General features: G+C 41.1%; 1 protein-coding gene across 4 annotated transcripts in view; it reads left to right on the top strand.

Moving 5' to 3' along the window:
- The window catches only part of SUGCT (succinyl-CoA:glutarate-CoA transferase), a 478,648-nt gene that overhangs the window by 222,898 nt on the left and 239,983 nt on the right, over positions 1-15,767 (top strand). The window lies entirely within an intron of this gene.

The following is a 15,767-nucleotide window of genomic DNA, read 5'->3' as shown; positions in this document are numbered from 1 at the left end:
AAATGTTCAGGAAGTAGGACATCTAGTCCAGCTTCCTTTTCCTCATCATTATCCATACAGATATTCAGATGGTGGGTGCCATCATAAATAGATGGACCCCTCCAGACAATTTTGATTGTTTTTCCAAAGATGGGAAAAAAGGCAACAGAATTTGTCAGCATCACCAACAAAACTGACAGTCAAAGGGGAAAAAAATCAATCACATCAAAATCTCCGTGGTTTCCTCTCAAAAAAAGAAAGATTCTAGTTAGTGCCACATTTGACTATTAATCCTCCCATATGTCCTCATTATGTATATGGCAGAATAGAAAAAAGCACACCTGACTGAACATAATTCAAAATCAATAAAGCTGTTTACAGAGCTACCTTTGGAATAAGATATGCAGTCTGTCAGCCTACATTTCCCCCCGGAACATTCTGCTCTTGCAATTTTGTGAATATACATTTAACTTTCAAGTAGAAGTAGTTTGAACATGTCCTGTTGTTAAATTGTAATGATAGCTGATATTCACATATGGAAAAGAAAAGAAAATGTATCAGCTTTTGCATTCATTAAATTCCCATTTTTTCATCTGTGTTTAAGAATACAGAATAGGTGCTACGTGTTTCACAGCTCTGAATGCTGCTCCAAATTTTTTTTTAAGTGTGTTGCTATTTCTCTTTCTTGATGCAAATCGTTTTCATTTCCCTTTTCGAGGGAATTTTAGGTGCAAATTTGAAGTGGGACACTTGCCAGTAGGGTGTTAGTCTGGGCACTTGCCGTTCCCTTGATATAATTGTTGTTACTTCAAAGGCAGACATAAAGTTTTTGCCATAGCATGCATTATTCTAGGAACAGGAAACCCAGTTGAGTAGCTTTCTCCTACTGCTAATAAACTGACCTTTGCTTTTCCAGCCTTATTGGAGACCGTGCATTTTCCATGTTGGAATCCTGTTTGTGCTGTCTCCATCCCCAAGCTGCCTCTCAATGGGCTAAGCTTCCTTCCTCAGCCTTGCTATTTTGAGACTGACACAACTGAGCTCATGTTGCTGGCTGTGCCTAGAGGTCTGCTGGTGGGGCATGTGATCCAAGATGATGCACCCCAGCTCGAATCAGAGTTTGCTAATGTATTTGGATAAACCATTTGCATCCCCTCCACCTTGGTCCTGATCCTCCTGGACCTTAGAAAGAGCAGAGAAGTAGTACCCTAAGTGTGTTCCAGGACTGACATTATTTCATCATTGACTTCTGTTGTACACGTTGGACTGGAGTGGGGACCAACACATTACTGAGATAGCTCTCTGTCAAGAATATCCTCGGCAGTGCTCAGGTCCCACTTCTGCAATAATTCCCTTCAAGGCCTGGGTTAAGTACTTGTTGTAGGGATGACCAGATGTCCCGATTTTATAGGGACAGTCCTGATTTTGGGGTCTTTTTCTTATATAGGCTCCTATTACCCCGAACTCCCATTCCAATTTTTCACGCTTGCTGTCTGGTCACCCTAACTTGTTGTGAAGCAACCTGAAGCGTAGCCCTACTGTGGGACTATGTTCAGAAACATCACCACCACCACAGCTTGTTCTACCTCCTTCCTCTTTTCTCCAGGAATAGTGAATGTCTTCAAACTGTTGGAAAAAGAACAAGAATGGTTCCTGCTCCCAAAGACTGCCTCTTTTTAGCCTGTGCTAACACATATGAGTAGCGAGGGAGTCCATGTGTGCCTGGGACTGCGACTGCCCCTTGCTGGAGTCACCAGAAGGCCAATCTCCCCATCCTTTTTTAAAGAAACAAACACAAAAAGTATTGGGTGGAAGATAGGCTAGGTGCCTGCAGACTTCCTGGCACCATCCTCTTGAGTCACAAGGCTGATCTACATATAGGCAGAGATCTCCATTAGGCTGTTTTTTGAATGGTAAGAGCAAAAAAGAGAGAGTAATTAGTAGTTTCCATATTTTGTAAATTTGCAAGATGAACTAGAATGTTAAGGATGGGGAGGAAACCAATCAGTTGTTCCAAAAGGTTTTACTGGGTATAAAGTTGGGAGGTTTTCACATTGACAATATTGTAAAGTTTCAGCATGGGCCATTGGTGCTTACATTTATGTCATAGACAAACTTTGTCTGATTATCATTTCCTTAATCCACAGACAATAAAAAAATCTTTTAAGATGGGCTTGTCATCACCAATTGTATCTGCAAATATGTCAAGAGCAACTGCATTGCCCCCATGGACATTAAGGGCTTCAGAGGAGAAGGGTCTAATTAGGCACTAACACAAGAGACTCTTACAGACTATGGAATAGATCAGGGGTATGCAACCTATGGCATGCGTGCCAAAGGGGGCACGCGAGCTGATTTTCAGTGGCACTCTCACTGCCCGGGTCCTGGCCACTGGTCTGGGGGGCTCTGCATTTTAATTTAATTTTAAATTAAGCTTCTTAAACATTTTAAAAACCTTATTTACTTTACATACAACAAGAGTTTAGTTATATATTATAGACTTATAGAAAGAGACCTTCTAAAAATGTTAAAATGTATTACTGACACGCGAAACCTTAAATTAGAGTGAATACATGAAGACTCGGCAGACCACTTCCGAAAGGTTGCCGACCCCTGGAATAGATACTCTAGTAGTCATTTTGAAAAGTCTAATTACATATTTACGGTACACTCAGACTAATGATCTGTTGTTTCAAGCTGTGTCCCAAAATTCTTTACTGAGTTAACTGCAATTATAGAGATAATTAATGGTGAAGTGGGAGAGAAATTATGAATTTTTAGGCAGGGGAGAAAAGATTCCAGATCATATTGGAAAATAGATGCATGGTTGATGGAGCAGAGAGATGCAGGAACACTATTCTGGATCGCAGTAGTTGCAGACGAGAAGGCTCTTGCACCAAAGTGGTTATTTTGTGGAAAGAGAGAGGAGATCATTGTAAGATGAACAGAAGAGTGTATGAGATAGGAAGGAAGCAGTGTTAGAGAAGATCCATGAAGAGTTTTAAAAATCCATTTTTCACTTAAGTAATTCCGTATTTTAAATCTACAATTAACTAATGCTAATGGTTTGAGCCATTCATATGAAAAAAGCATGCTAGAAGGCTAAATTGGGGCTGAAACCCATCTCATAAATTCTGTTTTGCCTAAAATTATTTTTCCAGTATTAAGTGTTTTCAGCCGTAACTGGAAATTTCCTTCTTTTGATGGGCTTTATTCAGCATTTTATGTCACTTAGAGATAATGGTTTACATTTGTTTATATAGTAAATGTCAGAGACTCCTACACTGTATGCAACACTGTATCCATTCAGCAGTCACCCAAATGACACAGCATGAAGCTCTATCTGGAAAACTCAAGTGTCTGCCTCAGTGGTGCAGTCTTCTCAGCTTCTAAGCTTGTTTTGGGTAGAGAGGATGGTTTCCCAATCCTCTTTTCCCCTCCTGAGCTTTGTTTTCTCTGTGTCAGGTGTTTATAAACACTGCACTTTCTTTCTAACGGTAGGATCAAAACAACTGTGGTTCTCTCCTGGGTCATGCTTTGGGAGGATACAACTTTAAATAAAGATGTGATCAGGGAATTATAGCATTTATTAGCACTGTTTATGTGAAAATAATAGCGCATGGGAGCCATGAAAAACAAACAAAATATTTAGAAACCACGTTAACAAACTGTCCAGTAGTTTTGTTCATGCTATTAGAAAGCTTTAGTGCATTGAAGAAGAAAGATAGTCTTAACAAAACTCTCAAGCAACCATTGGTAGACATTATGCTCTGGACTTCTGTGGAAATAGCTTGCAGACAAGCTGGAACATGACTGTGTGAATGCCAGTGCATAGCAGAAAGACAAAGTGCCCTTTGCTCTCAGTCTTATCTATCTCCTCAGGTTCCTATCTCCTTCCTTTCTCTGGAGAAAGAGAGAGGCTGTATGCTACTGTCTCTGGCTTTCTTGATTGATCATTTAAAACATTTTTGTAATTACAAGGTTGGTTGAAGTAGCTCACCTACAATACCCTGTGCTCTCATCATTTGCAACCTACCGTAAGCCCTCTTTCAAGCACTGTTTCTCCACCCTTCTCATATAATCCAGGACCATTTCAATTTGCTTGATTCCCCATGTCTGCCAGTGTCCTCCAAAGAGGGTCGTATCGGATGGTATCAAATGCTTTTGGGTAGTCAGAAAGCACATGATTGATGGGTGGTTGTACTCTCTGATTTTTCACAGATGTGATGGGGATTTATGATTTGCTCATGTGGCTCTCTTTGAAACCAGCTTGTTGTGGTGGTAGTTCTGCTTCTGCCCTTCATTGTTAAAAACATATGTTTTGTATTTAAAGGCGCGTTATCAGTGTAATTTAGCGTGGGCCCAAAATTTGGATATGGTAGAAGCAAGCTTTTACAGAGCCTAATAGGAATGGAAATGTTTTCATGCATTTAAGAAATGAATGGGAGATGCAGGGTGGTCGTGACTTTCAGACACCTGTTTGCAACCCCCAGGTTGAGGACACATTCTTCAGAGCATTGATGTTGCCTCCTAACTGGCTGAGAAAGGAGCACAGCAGAGCATTTCCTAGCTTTCCCCAGCCTACATCCTCTAGGGACTGAGTGTGTTTCTGCAGCTCTTCTGACCCTTGCCTGCCCAAGAATCGAGATGGAAATCCAGACTTTTTAATGGCTAGAGATTTGCCAGGCAAAAGCTGCCTCTTGACTTTCAGTAGAAATAAATGAAAAGCAGAGATTTTTTTTTAAAAGAACAAACTGCATCGTCGGCGGGGGGGAGAGAGTTATCCTTTTTGTTTGATAATCCAAATTGATCAATTTTAGTCTGAATTTTAGACATTTCCTGTACAGTGTTGAAACAAGCAATATTTGTGCATTGGCTTGCAGAGTGAATGATTGAAAAATCATGGTGCATGTTAGTACCGATATAAGGCTGAGCTACCTTTAGTTTTAGGAATTGACTGCACCGCTAAACTGTGAATATTTTTGTTCAGGCTATAAACTTGGGATGCAGTGTTGCAAGCAGCAACGGTTTTCTTACTCCAGTGTATTTATTGAATTTGTAAATGTATAATTATGGTTACATAAATGCAGGAGTTCAGTGGGAGTACACATGTGCATGAAAGCTGCTGGATCAGGCTTTAGCTTTTAACTTACAGGCGATCAAATATCAAAGAAATTTTGCAGTGAGAGTTGGGTTATTTGCACTGAGGAATTATTTTTTTTCCACATATTTAGACCATTAAACCATAAAGATTACTAGGATATTTTGATTATTTTTTTTTAATCTAAAATATCTTTAATTTTGAACACTCCAGGTTACAATGCACTTCTTTAATATCCTGGCTGTAGAAACTTTGTAATTGGTGTGTGATTAAATGCAGAGAGGGCTGGGAGCTTTCTCCAAAAAACTTACCAGAGAGAGTGCAGACTGGATCCTGCTCTGGTGAGGTAAAGACCTGCAAAGTTCTGCAATAAAGGGTCTAGGTCTTTCTTTCTTTGTTTCTTGAGCCTTTAGTTGTTAGGCCCTGGGATTCAGAAGAGCCTGCATCCCAGGTTCCTTACCACAGACTAATGTTACATGATGGTGTCTCTTGTAAAGAGAAAATATATATAATAGGGTGTGAGAGGTCCTCTGCCCCAGAAGTGCCATCCCCTCCTCCTAGGGTCTGCTGACTGCCCCAATAACGCTCAGAGAGGCTTCCAGTTATGCAGCACCTGTGGCTTTATTTACACACACAGTTCTTCCACCACCAGTGTTGAGCTATTTACAAGGCTTACAGGTTTAGTTCCCTCTTTGGCTAGCAGTCACCCCGCAGCCAGGAGCCTGACCTTTCCCTCTGGCTACTCCCTTTATACTGGCTCCCAGCCCTTATAGCTGCTGGCTTGTCAGGCTCGCAGGTGGGGCCAATCCCCCGGCCAGGCATCAGGCCTGTTCCACCAGCCCCAATCTATTTCTCTTGATTGGAGCTGGCTGAGCAGGGGCTAATTAGGTGCTTTTGCACCAGGACCCTGCTACATAGAGCTGTCAATTAATTGCAGTTAACTCACACGATTAACTAAAAAAATTAATCACGATTAATCGCAGTTTTAATCACACTGTTAAACGATAGAATACCAATTGAAAATTTATTAAATATTTTTGGATGTTTTTCTACATTTTCAAATATATTGATTTCAATTACAACACAATCCAAGTGCCCAGTGCTCACTTTATTATTATTGTTCTTATTACAAATATTTGCACTGTAAAATGATAAACAAAAGACATAGTATTTCTCAATTCACCTCATACAAGTATTGTCGTGCAATCTCTTTATCATGAAAGTACAACTTACAAATGTAGATTTTTTTTCTTACATAACTGCACTCTAAAAACAAAAGAATGTAAAACTTTAGAGCCTACAAGTCCACTCAGTCCTACTTCTTGTTCAGCCAATTGCTAAGAGAAACAAATTTGTTTACATTTACAGGAGATACTGCTGACTGCTTCTTATTTACAATGTCACCTGAAAGTGAGAACAGGTGTTCGCGTTGCACTTTTGTAGCCAGCATTACAAGCTATTTACATGCGACATATGCTACACATTTTATGCCCCTTCATGCTTCCGTCACCATTCCAGAGGTTATGCTTCCATGCTGTTAAAAAAATGTGTTAAATAATTTGTGACTGAACTCCTTGGGGGTGGTGAATTGTATGTCTCCTTCTCTGTTTTACCTGCATTCTGCCATATATTTTATGTTATAGCAGTTTCACATAATAACCCAGCACATGTTGTTCGTTTTAAAAACACTTTCACTGCAGATTTGACAAAATGCAAAGAAGGTACTAATGTGAGATTCTAAAGATAGCTACAGCACTCGACCCAAGGTTTAAGAATCTGAAGTGTCTTCCAAAATCTGAGAGGGACGAGGTGTGGAACATGCTTTCAGAAGTCTTAAAAGAGCAACAGTCCGATGCGGAAACTACAGAACCCAAACCACCAAAAAAGAAAATCAACCTTCTGCTGGTGGCATCTGATATCTTTGAAAACTCGTGGCGAACGGGGGAAGTCCCGGATGACTGGAAAAAGGCTAATGTAGTGCCAATCTTTAAAAAAGGGAAGAAGGAGGATCCTGGGAACTACAGGCCAGTCAGCCTCACCTCAGTCCCTGGAAAAATCATGGAGCAGGTCCTCAAAGAATCAATCCTGAAGCACTTACATGAGAGGAAAGTGATCAGGAACAGTCAGCATGGATTCACCAAGGGAAGGTCATGCCTGACTAATCTAATCGCCTTTTATGATGAGATTACTGGTTCTGTGGATGAAGGGAAAGCAGTGGATGTATTGTTTCTTGACTTTAGCAAAGCTTTTGACACGGTCTCCCACAGTATTCTTGTCAGCAAGTTAAGGAAGTATGGGCTGGATGAATGCACTATAAGGTGGGTAGAAAGCTGGCTAGATTGTCGGGCTCAACGGGTAGTGATCAATGGCTCCATGTCTAGTTGGCAGCCGGTGTCAAGTGGAGTGCCCCAGGGGTCGGTCCTGGGGCCGGTTTTGTTCAATATCTTCATAAATGATCTGGAGGATGGTGTGGATTGCACTCTCAGCAAATTTGCGGATGATACTAAACTGGGAGGAGTGGTAGATACGCTGGAGGGGAGGGATAGGATACAGAAGGACCTAGACAAATTGGAGGATTGGGCCAAAAGAAATCTGATGAGGTTCAGTAAGGATAAGTGCAGGGTCCTGCACTTAGGACGGAAGAATCCAATGCACCGCTACAGACTAGGGACCGAATGGCTAGGCAGCAGTTCTGCGGAAAAGGACCTAGGGGTGACAGTGGACGAGAAGCTGGATATGAGTCAGCAGTGTGCCCTTGTTGCCAAGAAGGCCAATGGCATTTTGGGATGTATAAGTAGGGGCATAGCGAGCAGATCGAGGGACGTGATCGTTCCCCTCTATTCGACACTGGTGAGGCCTCATCTGGAGTACTGTGTCCAGTTTTGGGCCCCACACTACAAGAAGGATGTGGATAAATTGGAGAGAGTCCAGCGAAGGGCAACAAAAATTATTAGGGGTCTAGAGCACATGACTTATGAGGAGAGGCTGAGGGAGCTGGGATTGTTTAGTCTGCGGAAGAGAAGAATGAGGGGGGATTTGATAGCTGCTTTCAACTACCTGAAAGGGGGTTCCAAAGAGGATGGCTCTAGACTGTTCTCAATGGTAGCAGATGACAGAACGAGGAGTAATGGTCTCAAGTTGCAATGGGGGAGGTTTAGGTTGGATATTAGGAAAAACTTTTTCACTAAGAGGGTGGTGAAACACTGGAATGCGTTACCTAGGGAGGTGGTAGAATCTCCTTCCTTAGAGGTTTTTAAGGTCAGGCTTGACAAAGCCCTGGCTGGGATGATTTAACTGGGAATTGGTCCTGCTTCGAGCAGGGGGTTGGACTAGATGACCTTCTGGGGTCCCTTCCAACCCTGATATTCTATGATTCTATGACTCAGATGATGAAAGTGATCATGCATCGGGCTGCACTCCTTTGGATCGTTATTGAGCAGAACTCGTCATCAGCATGGAAGCATATCCTCTGGAATGGTGGGTGAAGTATCAAGGGACATATAAATCTTTAGTGCATCTGGCACGTAAATATCTTGCAACGCTGGCTACCACAGTGCCATGAGAATACCTGTTCTCACTTTCAGGTGATATTGTAAACAAGAAACAGGTAGCATTATCTCCTGCAAATGTAAACAAACTTGTTTGTCTGAGCGATTGGCTGTACAAGACGTAGGACTGAGTGGACTACGTAGTTTTTTTTTTGAACGCAGGTTTTTTGTACATAATTCTACATTTGTAAGTTCAACTTTCATGATAAAGAGATTACACTACAGTATTTGTATTAGGTGAATTGAAAAACACTGAAGTGGGTTTTTTACCCATGGAAGCTTATGCCCAAATAAATCTGTTAGTCTTTAAGGTGCCACCGGACTCCGTGTTGTTTCTGTGGATGCAGACTAACACAGCTAACCCCTGATACTATTTCGTTTGGCTTTTTTTACAGTGCAAATACTTGTAATAAAAAATAAATATAAAGTGAGCACTGTACATTTTGTATTCTGAGTTGTAATTGAAATCAGTATATTTTAAAATGTAGAAAACATCCAAAAATGTTTAAATAAATGGTATTCTTTTGTGTTTAACAGTGTGATTAAAATCATGATTAATTTTTTTAATCGCTTCACAGCCCTAATATATAATAAAATAAAACAAAAAAATTCCACTTTTTTCAGAAGTGTCCAAATACAGGGAAATGATTGACAGTAATGGATCAAAAATACCTTTATAGATAATTCCTAATGGCCAGATTGTGCTCTGATCCCCATTCACACCCTTACTAATAGGCGCTGACTCCTATTGATTTCAGCTGAAGCGTGCACATATCTGAAGGCAGAACAAGCATTTTTAAAAAAACCTCTCTCTAAATACACAATTAGACACCATTCCTGTGGTCCGAGTTGTGTAGGCAACCCTTGACATCCACACCAAGTGCCATTTAAAGTCAGTGAGGCTCTGCCCAGGTGCAAAGGATGGGTTCACCTTCACAATCACATTTCAGAACTGCGGCACTACTCAGTACAATGTTATAGTCTACTGTGTCGCTGGCTCTTTTAATTACTGATGAAGATCATTGTTTTGAGTAATTTGTGTTTCATGAGTGCCATTTTTTCCTCTTAGAAACCAGAGAGATTAAATCATAATTGCTTAATTTTTTGGTGCCCGTTTTCAAAGAGTTTGGGTGCCCTAATAATAAAACCAATAGCAAAAAAACAAAAAATGAAAACTGTAATTTGGCAAATATTAATAAATTGGAGTTTATACAGAGTCGGGGACCCCAACAAACAATACGAAACCATACAACAAAGAGAAAAAGTATTTTTTTAAAATGGTGCAAAGGAAAAAAAAATCTTGCACATAATCCTGAAGATTGCCACAGAAGTACCTTTGTGGGGAGAGAATTTCGCAGCCCTGGGCTCCTGATGGAGAAAGCATTAGTTTTCTGTTATCTCAAAATTGTATAGTATTCAGCACTTTCAACATCAACCATCTCAATTCAAGAAATTAAGAAATTAAATTAATTTCCCCAATACTAATTTCTCCCTGTTGTTACTCACACCTTCTTGTCAACTGTCTGTAATGGACCACTCTCTTACCACTTATTTTTCCTCCCTTGGTATCCTGCTGTTAATTGATTTATTTCATTAGACTGACCTCACACTTGGTAAAGCGATCCCCATCCTTTCATATATTTATACCTGCTCCTGTATTTTCACTCCAAGCATCTGATGAAGTGGGTTCTAACCCACAAAAGCTTATGCCCAAATAAACTTGTTAGTCTCTAAGGTGCCAGAAGGACTCCTCATTATTTTTGCTGATACAGACTAACATGGCTACCACTCTGAAATCTGAGGACAAAGTAGCTTGTATATTCTTGCTTCAGTAGGCTGAATATAGACCATTATTTTAAACAGTTTTGCCTCTGTGTGTGTAATAAAAATATGCTCTTACTGCTTTTCAGCACAGATATAGGAAGATATCCCACATCAGATTTAGGTCAAGAGCTTCAACTGCAGGTGAAAATGATGGACGTTTCCTTTAGGGATGATGGAATGTAGAGATGGTACATCTCTGACTGATTGAATTTAATGCTTTTAGGACTTCTCTCCAGCCCCCACAAAAAATAAATAAAAAGATCAAGAACGTGATCAAAATGGGATTTTCTTTTTTAAGCTATGTGTTTTTAAAAGACTGCCCCTTTTGTTTTCCACAAAATTTCAATAAGTTCTCCTATGTTGCTGGACAGGAAAAGGCATAGAAAAATACTAAAACTTCTAAAGGCCTCCTCCCATTGCTGCTGGAGGGCCTGCAGCCCGTGGAGTATATTTTTGAAATTGACAGGCATTTACTTCACAGAATAATCAAGATCACTTGTGTAACTCCAATGATGATGAATGTACTTGTCTTGAAAATTAATCAGACTTGCCATGGGAGAATAATGTTTATGTAGCCTTAAGTAATTGACGCTCTTGTTGAAAGGACTCCAATTTCAGAGTATCCTTTTCATTCAATAACCATCCGTGTTTTACTGTGGGGCACATCTATATTCATTTTGTTAGCAAGAACAGCAAGAAATTCCTGAAGTACATCAGAAGCTGAAAGCCTGTGAAATCATCATTGGGTCCCCTGGATCACCAAAGGCTAATGGGAGTAATTAAAGAAGATAGGAACATTTCTGAGAAGCTAAATATCTTTGCATCAATCTTCACCACAAAGGATATTAAGAAGATCGGCACTATGGATCTTTTCCCTGATAATAAAGATGAGGCACTAGCAGAGATTAAGATGTCAGAAGTAGTAGCGCTGGAAAACTGTTAATTTAAAGTGCAATTAGGCATTAGGCCATGACTTATAAGGGTGCTCAAGTGGGAATTGGCTAAAGTACTAGCAAATATACGGACACTCATTAAAAACAGCTGCTGTACTAGAGGATTGAAAGTAGCAAATGTTGTGTATATTTAAAAAAGGCTCTACGTGTCATCTGTGAGATTGCAGACCAGTAATCTTACGTTTGTACAAAGTAAATTGATTGAAACGGTAATTAAAAATAGAATAATAAAACACCTTGAAGACAACAATACGATAGGGTCTAATTAGCACAGTTTCTGTAAAGAAACCGTAATTCTCACTAATCTATTATAATTATTTGAATGTGTCAAAAAAGTAGTGGGTACAGTAGAACTGCTTGACATAATTTACTTAGGCTTTCAAAAGGCCTTTGACAGGATTCCTCACCCAAGAGGCTGCTAAAAAAAATCTAAGTAGGCAGAAGAAGACAGGACATGTATTGTCATGGATTGGAAATTGGTTAGGTGAGAGAAAGCAAAGAGTAGTGTTAAATTACCAGTTTTCATTTTGGCAAAAGGTTAGCAGCAGGGTGCACCAAGCTTTCATACTGTATCTTGTATTGTTTAATATATTTATGAATGATCTGGAAAGGGAAGGAGCAACATTTGCAGATGACTCGCATTATTTAGGTTACTCAAGACCAGAGAGGGACCGTGAGGAACTTCAGAGACACTTGAACTAGGTGAATGGGCAGCACAATGGCAAATCAAAACAATGTTGATAAAGGCAAAGTAATGCCATTAGAGGGGAAATTGTGAACTACTCATACACTTTACACAGCTCTAAATTAACTGTATCAGTTCAGGGACCTGCATCATTGTGGAAAGTTCAGTGAATACCTACAGTGTGTAATTAGACTGCAGAACTCAGTGCTACAGGATGTCTTTGAGGCCAAGAACGTAGTAAGATTCAAAGAGAGATTGGACATTTATGTGGATAAAAAAGAATATGCAGGTTTAGAATAGTTTAAAACAAAAAAGAATATTGGAAGGGAGATAAAACCCGTACCTTAGACCAGTCCATCCTGTGCTTTGCTGTACATTGGGCTACCCACATTTGCCATCCTTACCTGTCAACTGCCCTTCTCTCCAAATCTTCCCATTACATGTTGTCGTGCTTGAAATCATTCAGAACTGTTCATTTCCATGTTATTCACAGTCTTCCCCTCTTTCTTCTTGCATTTTCGGCTTCCATTCAAGGGCAGTATTTGGTAAGCATTGTTTTTCCATTCTCAGCACGTCCCAGCCACTGGTGTCTTCTTTTGTAGATTATTTGTGAGAGGGTACCTTGTCCAGTAATTTTTCTGACTTCTTCATTCATCTTCCTATCTCTGTATTTTATTCCCAATATTCTTCTCAGACATTTGTGATGAAATGCATCCAGCTTTTGCGTATCTTTCTTGGTAAGTTGCCATGTCTCACTACTATATGTTGTGATGGCGATAACAATTGCTTTGTACACATTCAGTTTTGTCTTGAGGGAGATATTTTTGAGTTGCCAGATGTTTTTGAGTCTTCCAAATGCAGCATTTGCCTTCCCAGTTCTTCTTCTTCTTCTTCTTTCCATACATCAGAGCTTAAATCAATTTCTGTTAGGGACTAGTATGTGACCATCAAGGGGGGAGAGATTCCCCACATCTCTCTATTGTGGGGTTTCTTGCTCTAAAGCATTTGGTTCTGGATATTGTCAGAGGGGATACTGAACTGGATGGATTAAGAGTCAGATTCCTTATGCCTGCACCTATGTTCCTAAGCAAATCTTTGCCAGGACGTTACTTTGATATTAATCAAATATATAATTTAAATGATTAAAAAAGAATAAAAAAGTTGTATCAAACATTGTATTGCGAATAGGTGGTTGCAGCTAACCATGTGATACGGGTTTAATATTTCTATCCCATGACCACAAATTAGTTCTGTTGTTGTTTATTAGTAGTAGTAGTCGTTGTATTACTACTACTCCGTTTCTACCATTATGATTTTGTTAAACGTATTCACTAACGGTGAAATTTCCTCCTCTGCAGAAGGCCAACACAAGGCCTATGCACTAGCGTTCTTCTTCAAGTTATTGTCCCCAGAGGTGCTCCTTGTGAGGATGTGCGTGCACCTGTGCACACTTGATCAGAGATTTTGTCAGCCGTATCCACAGGTCTGCTGTCTACACATCCTTGTGCTCTGGTATAAAGCTATGTAGGGAGGGGTGGAGTTGCTGCTGCTCCAGTTCCTTCTCAGCTGCCTGCAGCTTGAGACAGAGGGTCATTGTGTCCTCTAGCTAGCTATGCAGCTTGCTGACTTTTCTTTCTTATTTTTTTATTTTTGATTTCTTTGCTATAGTTTCATTTTACTGTTATTTTTCTATTGAATTTAGCACAACTTTGTGCTCCCCCCATCCGTTTCAGTTTGTTTGGGCCTACATTCCATTCAGCCCTCTCCATCTCCAGCTTTTCCTGGCAGGTTATGCCCAAGACCTTGGAATTCATACCCTGCCAGACCTGCCACAGATTCTTCCCCTTCAGCAACAGGCATTCCAACTGCCTTGGCTGTCTTGGAGAGACCCATGTCCTCTCTAAGTGCAAGTGAATTCAGAAGCAGATCCAGAAAGGGGACAGATTGAAACTGCTGCTGGTGGTGCATTCTCTGAGACCCATGGGGTCCAGGCCCCTCATTCTCAAGCCTCCACTGCTCAGAGTGCGCTGGTACTGCACCAGCCCCAACTTCATTAAGCAAAGACCCTGGGGGCTCTCAGATTCTTTGAGACCACGGTCTCCAGAAACAGAGACCAAGAGAAGAAGAAAGTCACTCTCCTGATCAGAAACAAGGAGTTCTCACATCCCGGTATTGATATCACTGAGGCTTCTACCTCCTCTGGAACTGAGTTCACAGTACCACCAGAAAAGATCCCAACATGCAACACACTGAGATGCCTCCTGGCAAGTAATCTCATGCAGCACCGGCATCAGTACCAGAACTTGAGCATTTTAAACACAAGGATTCCTCCAAGTCCAAGGTCTTAAAGTAATTGTCCTCAGTATTATCCTTCTCAGATAACAGTAAAGAGCATATGGACCTCCATTCCTTACCGTCCCCAGTACCTCGCAACAGTATCCAGATTCTCCACTCCCATCCAGGTTCCTGTCTCAGGAGGATCTCCAAATCTGGAAGAGCATGAATTCTCTCTTGAGGAGTACCAAGAGGGATTTCCCACCAGTACCAACTTACCCTCTGGAGCTGACTTATCCTCTGATCCTACTGCATCCTTCTACAAAGACTTGACCACTGGAAACTGTTCAGTTACTGGTCGCTCCCAGGCTTCCAGTATTGACGTGACCCCTGGTACTGATGCCTCTTGCTCTGCCACTGGACACAGGTAAGGATACCTCGTCTGACTCAGATGTGTCCATACAGGTTTCCCCCATCTTTCTCTTCTAGCCTCCCTTCCTTGAGATGTGTCTTGAGGAAGAGACCACCAGCAGACGACTGGCCCATCAACCCTGGAAAGGGCTCCCTGCGGTCCTGCCCTGTTCCTTATGGCCCAGTACAATCGGCTTTTTGGAACCCATGGGACCTCTATGAGAACAGTTATACAGTGTGCTCTCATGCAAGAGGTCTGGTCAAGAACAACAGCCGCTGCCAGTGGGCCACCTTCCACAGGAAGAACCTCCAGAACAGCAGGAGCTAGGCGCAGAGGAGGAGACACCACCATTGTACAAATCCTGTTCCTCACCGGATGAGGCTGTTATGCCTGCCCACACACCCCACCGTCCTATGGGATGATTCAAGATGTTTCCAGACCTCAAATCCTTATGGGTTCTGTTGGAGGAGATCAACATTGTTTGCTGAACATTTTACATACTTTCCCCCTGGAGAAAATTGCTTTGCCCTTCAGTGTCCATTAGTACTAGCCCCTTTGGTGTGGCAAACACCAGTGACCATACCACTCACTTGTAAGCAGACTGATAAAAAAATACTATATTCTTTCCAAGGGTTCAGAGTATCCTTTCTCCCATCCTACCTCTAACTCTTTGGTCATCAGTGCAATTAATGTAAGAACTAGACAGTATTGGTCTTGATCAGTCCCTTCTGACAGGCAACTTAAATGCATAGACTTTCTTGGCAGCAAAAACTACTTTTCGGCTGCTCTGCAATTCATGGTGGCCAGCTGTTATGCCTCAATGGGAAAATATGACTTTACAAATTATTTCATGTTTTCTCAACATCTGCCACAGGACCAGAGGGAGCAGTTTCAGGATCTCATCACAGAAGGCCAGGAGATTGTCAAGGCTTCCCTTCAGGCCTCACTCAGCATCACTGTCACAGCTTTGCCCTCTGTGGCTACCACTATA

Source organism: Natator depressus, chromosome 2 (genome assembly GCF_965152275.1).
Source record: "Natator depressus isolate rNatDep1 chromosome 2, rNatDep2.hap1, whole genome shotgun sequence".
Taxonomy (NCBI): Eukaryota; Metazoa; Chordata; order Testudines; family Cheloniidae; genus Natator; species Natator depressus.
Note: the sequence above shows the minus strand (reverse complement) of the source record. Positions and strands in the feature narration are given on the sequence as shown.